Raw genomic sequence first — 6,738 nt, forward strand, 5'->3', positions numbered from 1 at the left:
GAAATGGAATATTCAATCATGCTCACTTATGAACATTGACAAAAAAGGATTTTCAATATTTTCCAATTTTTATAATATATTTGAAATGGAATATTCAATCATGCTAACTTAAGAACATTGACAAAAAATGATTTTCAACATTTTCTAAATTTAATAATATATTTGTAATGGAAGATTCGATCATGCTAACTTATGAAACCTCAAGTCAATGTTTTTTACTATCTATCCTATGTAGATAAGGCTTGTTCTTTGCACACACCATTACCAAGCACATGCCCACTGTATGCAGCATGTCTCATCAGTCAAGCAACATTGAAGCACCTACTGTGATCATTGCAGCATCAGAATATAAACACTACAACAAAGCATAGCTGACCTGCATCTAGACAGTTGATATACTTCAGAGACATACTAGATTAATTAAGTCTCTGCCATACTTAAGAGTCTGCCATACTACTTAACAGTTCACAAACACTTCCAGATTCCAGATTCACAGTTCACAACCATACTAGCGCAAAAGTTAAACATCATCAACTATATTGATGATGAGTACCACTACCAGCTTCACAAAGGGTGACTAGATGGGACCCATAGCCTTTAGGAGGGCTGCATGCTCTGCCCTGATCTTCACGTCGTTCCCACTCGTCGCTACACCGCGTGCATGGGACATAAGGTGCTCATACAGCCCATCCTTGGGAATTGGCTTAGTGGTGCAGTATGGGCACCTGAACTTGCCCCACTTGTAGTACGCCGCCTTCCCCTTCTCCCTGATCTTGTTGGCTTCATGCTCAATGAAGGACTTGTGGTTCCACTCTTCCACCTCATCTCCAGAGTTGTACTGCACATACAAATGATTTGCATAAATACATACTTCCCATTTAGAGTAATGTAATTAACAAACATCAAATAATTGCCATTTACTTGCCCGTTAATGAACAAACAAACATAATAGCCCATTTACAGCTAATTAATGCACAAACAACAGAATAGTTCCATTTAGAAGAATTTAATGGACAAACAACAGAATAGTTCCATTTATATGCATTCATATATGGTTTCATGAAAAAACATCACACATATCCCATTTACAGCTAATTAATGCACAAACAACACAACTTTGAGAGGAATTAATTGAAAGTACAACAAAACTTTCCATTTTAGAATAATTCAATGGACAAACAACACAATATTTCCATTTATGTGCATTCAGATATGGTTTCATGATCAAAGACCACAGATATGCCATTTAGAGCTAATTAATGACCAAACAACACAACTTTATGATATCAATGAATAAACTATATAACATTCCAATTTAGAGGCATTCATATAGGGCATCATCAACAAACAACATCTCACACAGATTAATAAACAGACCAAAAACAACTTGGGGTTACCTCCTCGTCGTCGTCAGAATCAGACGGGTCGTCGAACCCAGCGATGTCCAGCTTCCTCTTGTTGCCAGCAGCTTCCTCATTCTGCAATATAAGTAATTAATTCAATTATACTACTAACTACATATAACATAGTATGCAAAGGTCAAGCAATCTGCAATGTGCTTCTAATAACCTAAAATGTTACTTTGACCTAAAATTATCCAAAGGTCAAGCATTCTACAATGATAGCTTGGTCAAACTAAAATTTTAGATCATGCTGACTGTGGTCTTTCAAACTATAATGCCAGACTGGGCACCAACAATAATTTTGCGAGTGCTCAGGTCTGCCAATTAATGGAAGTAGTACATTGGTTGACAACAAGTAATTGCATTTACTTCATCTGGCTCATGTAATGTACATAGTGGTGCATCAGCTGCCCTATAATCTGAACCTTATATTGGATAGTATATTGTAATGCCATGAGCTTCAGGAAAGGAAATCTTAGTGCAATTTTTGGTGCTAGGTGTGAAACTATTTCATATGACATTCATTCATGGAGTTATGCAACATAAATTTAATATGACCTGGTCATCTGGCATAGTTGCATGTCTAGCAAATCTACTTATGGTTTACTTTATAAGTACAGCAATCCTACAGATCAAAAATAAAACCTACCTACAATTTTAGTTTATGGATAATGAAGTGAAGCTCCTAACTATTTTGAAATTGTGCACTAGTTAAACGTATTGTGTTCATTTCAACAATTAATTGATAGACATCAAATGAACAAAGTAGGATTTTAACCTCATTTGTACAATATCAACTTTAATAGATACACTGGGTGGCGGCTCAGCCCCTGCCGTGGCCCACTGAGGGAATATGCAAAACAAATCTAACAACATATACAGCATAGAACAAAATCTGAGCACATGAGGCAATCCAGATTCTAATATAAAAAACCTAACTCTCATTATGATCTCTCTAGCATTCAACCACGAATCAACTACAAAAAACCTTAACTCTCAAATGGGGTTCCCCATTCAATCAAAAAACCCTAACAAGCAGAAGGGGGTGCCGCATTCAATCACAAATCTACAATAAAAAACCCTATCTACTAAATCTTCTGCTTAACAACTACAACTAAGAGAGGAGGGGAACGAGAAGGATTACCACATCCACCGCCTGCTTGTCGCTCGCCTCCGCACCTGCATCCAGTGCGCCGCCAGACGCCGTCACCAGCAGGTCCGGCACGACGGAGTCCGAGCCCACCACCCCCTGCTCCACCAGATCCGCCGCCGCAGCGACCGATCCAGCGACTGCGGGTGCAGCATCTCCCGCACTGCCGACGGCGGCCACTTCTTGGACGGCATCTGCCGCGGTGTTCGCGGCCTCGACCGCAACTCCGTGCGCAGTGGCGGCAGCGCCACCACCTTGCGCCATCGAAGCCTAAGAGAACCCACCGGAGAGAGGGAGGCGGTGGGGTTGAGCGAGTAGGTGCAGTGGCGGGGCGATGGAGACGAGGGGGAGACGATGCGGCAAGGAGAGAGGGAGTGAGCCGATTTGGGGGGAAATGGTGGGGGCGCTGCGGCCGGTGGTCGTTCCCCTCCCTCTTTATAAGATGTGGCGTTTTTGGAAGTTTTCGTGCGCCGCCTGGCCGCGTGGCTAGCCCACGACCGCCGCCGCCCACGCCCACGACCGCCGCACGTGACAAGAGAAAACGAATCGCCCACGTACAATACATGTATACCCCCAGTGTACAAAAGTAATCGGGCCGGTGCGGGCTTGTACAGGGCTGTACGCGCGCTCTCCGCGGGCATAAAAAGACGATCGTGCCCCTCTTCACGAATCGTTTTTGACAGATCTCAGCCGTCCTTGTGTTTCTCCCCCTCGCGTTCAGCCCACGGGGGGTGCACCGGAGCAAGCCTCCCCCTCGATATTTCCAACAACCTGTTGACTGGAGAAATCCCCTCAACTCTAGGCGAGTGCCTCCATTTAGAGTCCCTCCACCTGGAAGGGAATCTACTTGATGGGCGAATCCCTCAATCTTTCGCTGCATTGAGAGGCATCAGTGACATGGATCTTTCTCGAAACAACTTGTCTGGTCAAGTTCCAGACTTCTTTGAGGGCTTCAGCTCCATGTCACTTCTCAATTTGTCATTCAACAACCTAGATGGACCCATGCCAACTGGTGGGATCTTCCAAAATGCAAGCAAGGTGTTCGTCCAAGGGAACAAAGAGTTGTGTGCCGTCTCGTCAATATTGAGATTGCCACTTTGCCACACGGCTGCATCTCAACAAAAACACAGATTCCACATTCGGAAGATAATAGGATTATCTGCTCTTGCCTTAGTCATGTTATCATGTTTTGGAGTCATTTTTCTGAAGAAGAGAAAGAAAGTCAAACAAGAAGATCATCCATCCTTCAAGGAGTTAAAGAAGTTCACATATGCTGATTTAGTGAAAGCAACAAATGGTTTCTCTCTTAGCCAACTTGGTTTGTTCAGGAAAGTATGGGTGTGTGTACAAAGATAGAATTGAGTCTGAAGAACATGCAGTTGCCATCAAAGTTTTCAAACTTGATCAGCCTGGAGGGACTAAAAGCTTCGTGGCTGAATGTCAGGCACTCAGAAACACTCGTCATCGTAATCTGGTAAGGGTGATCACTGTATGCTCGACAAGTGATCTGACAGGACATGAGTTCAAAGCTCTTCTCCTTGAATATATGGTTAATGGCAACCTTGAAAGTTGGCTCCATCCAACACTCCACGAGCATCATCTGAAAAGGCCCTTGTCTTTGAGTTCAAGAATAGCAATAATAGTGGACATAGAAGCCGCTTTGGATTACCTGCATAACCATTGCATGCCTCCTATGACACACTGTGATCTGAAGCCAAGCAATGTCCTTCTGGATGATGTCATGGGTGCATGTGTTGGCGACTTCGGGTTGACTAAGTTCGTACACAGTTATACTTCAACAATTGATGGTTCTACAAGCTTAGTTGGACCAAGAGGATCAGTTGGATACATTGCACCAGGTAACAATTTCTTTATATAGGATATATATTTTGGAAAATATCTTATAGGCTCTATGAAAAAGTAACTTTAGCTTCCTTAGAAATCTTTTGATTCTTGTGTTCCAGTTCTATTTTTTTAATTAATGGTTTCAATACTATATACATATTGCAGAATATGGCTTTGGGAGCAAAATCTCCACTGAGGGTGATGTATACAGCTATGGAGTTATCATCTTAGAAATGCTCACAGGAAAGCGTCCAACTGATGAGATGTTTAAAGATGGCCTGAGCCTTTACAATTTTGTGGAAAAATCATTTCCTGAAAAGATTGGTGAGATTCTAGATCCGAGAATCATTCCCTGTTATGCGGACCAAGATGAAGAAGCAGGAAGGGCTGTGCACCAAGAAAATCATCATCAAATGGCTGGAATGAGCTGCATCATCAGGCTTGTTAAGATTGGCCTCATGTGCGCTGCGGAGACACCCAAGTATCGGCCCTCGATGCAGGACGTTTACATTGAGGTCACCGCAATCAAAGAAGCATTTTCAGCACTACAGGGTTGAGCAAAAGTAGAGTCGTTTTCTATTGCTCAAACGTTGCTGCTGCAGGATGACCTAAGACTAGTTTGCTTTACATAATGCTTTACTTTTTCTCGATAGAAATCGTGTTATGTCGTGGATCTTCTTCGATTTTACAAGTAAATATATGTTCGTCATGTATGTAAACTGTGGTTCAACCTATATCAAATAAAAAGTTCAGTACGTGAACTTTTCTTTCGACTTGGAATTTCCTTTTTCTTTCAAAACTAGTACTAGTAAACTGCAAGTACTTAAGCCCAACTATGCACTAATGACACCCTTAATAAAGATAACTTGCACAGTGGTACATGGAATTGTTAAACTTGAAAGTTGAAACCCATGTGCGAGGATATCACATTTATCTAGTAGAAATTTATCAGGGAGCAACAAACCTCGCCCTTGACGGACGCCCCAAAGACGCCTGCGCAGTGGAGCACAGGGAGGTGTGCGGGGGATGCAGTGGATGGATTCCAGCTGCCACTGAATACCTCGGCGTGGCGTCGTGCGCCGGCCGGGTCGGCAGTGGGGCGGACGCGGGCGCGGAGGAGGATGCGCTTCCACAGCAACGCAGAGGTGTCCTGCAGGAGCTCGGTGTGTATGAGCAAGGTGTATGTACCCCGTCACGAGGTTCGCCGCCGACGCCGCCTCTTCCTTTCGGCGAGCTTCCGCGGGCTGGTGGAGGAGTCTGCCGCGTCTGCGGAACTCCTGGAATCACCCCAATCATAGGCCTTCGCTTCTTCCCAATCCTTGCTGTTGCGGGGGGCAGGGGGGTGAAGGAGCCATAGATCCCAGCCAGATGCTCGGCGGCGTCCCTACCAGACCTCATCAGACCCGGAGCCAAGAGTGACCGGAATGTCAAATTCCATCCGGAATTGGGGTGGCGGAAGTCGGAGCAGTGCAAGAGGTTTTTTTTATTTACTAGAACAATGCCTCGGTTGCAACGGGATATAAAATATTTTAATACGTTAGCTTATGATTTACATGTTCATAATAATATGATTATGTAAATAAATGTTCAACAAATTCTACTTGTGAATTACCTTACATTTTGATCAGAAGTTTGGTAAGTTAATTAAAGTGAAAGTGATTCCGAAAGTATGTAAATTAAGTTGAAATAGAAACCTTACGTCCTTAAGTAATAAAGATTTCTCGAGGGAGCGGGCAGTGTCAGAATTAAATTGGTTCGTGAATTTGGATGTGTATAGATTTCTAAGAGCATCTTCAATAAAAAATGTAGATGCAAAAATAATTATATTTTGCATATTTTTGCATCTCCAAAACACAAAAACACCTTTTCAACAGATGATGTAGATGAAAAAAAGATATTCATCTCTAGAGAGTCCAGAGATGTAAAATACAACACATTGCGGTGTAAATTTGCATCTGAGCCGACGGGAGATGTAAAAAGAGTAACCACGTGCCAACCGCCAACTGCCGCTTTGTTTCGTTTTCACGCGATCGCCGCTCGTCCGCCTCCCGCACCACCGTCGCCCGCTCGCCTCCTACTGTCGCCATGGCCGACGCCGATGATCCCGCCGCCTTCTTCGACTCCGCCACCGGTGCCCTGACCCACCTCGCCGCGGCCGCCGCCTCCGCGCCAACTTTCCCCAATCCGGCCTCCGCCTCCATACCGTCGCCGACCTGGATTTGCCCCATGGCAGGTCGTCGCCGCACCGGAGGCGCCTGCAAACAAGCAGCGGGCACTAAACCATGCGGTGGAGACGTGAAGCGCCCAGCGGTGTGGGGCCGCAAACCGGCAGGGAACCAA

The 6,738-nt window shown here is 44.4% G+C and overlaps 2 long non-coding RNA genes across 2 annotated transcripts; both read right to left on the reverse strand.

Moving 5' to 3' along the window:
* Positions 1-396: 396 nt before the first annotated feature.
* Positions 397-5,903, reverse strand: LOC120961984 (uncharacterized). Its single transcript, XR_012189279.1, has 3 exons — positions 5,363-5,903; positions 1,398-1,478; positions 397-838 (listed from the first exon to the last, which is right to left on the reverse strand). It is a non-coding gene; the product is annotated as an uncharacterized lncRNA (long non-coding RNA).
* On the reverse strand, positions 3,822-4,364 carry LOC141027637 (uncharacterized). The gene is made up of 2 exons (XR_012189280.1): positions 4,223-4,364; positions 3,822-4,153 (listed from the first exon to the last, which is right to left on the reverse strand). It is a non-coding gene; the product is annotated as an uncharacterized lncRNA (long non-coding RNA).
* Positions 5,904-6,738: the final 835 nt, after the last annotated feature.

This window comes from Aegilops tauschii, chromosome 7 (assembly GCF_002575655.3).
Source record: "Aegilops tauschii subsp. strangulata cultivar AL8/78 chromosome 7, Aet v6.0, whole genome shotgun sequence".
Taxonomy (NCBI): Eukaryota; Viridiplantae; Streptophyta; class Magnoliopsida; order Poales; family Poaceae; genus Aegilops; species Aegilops tauschii.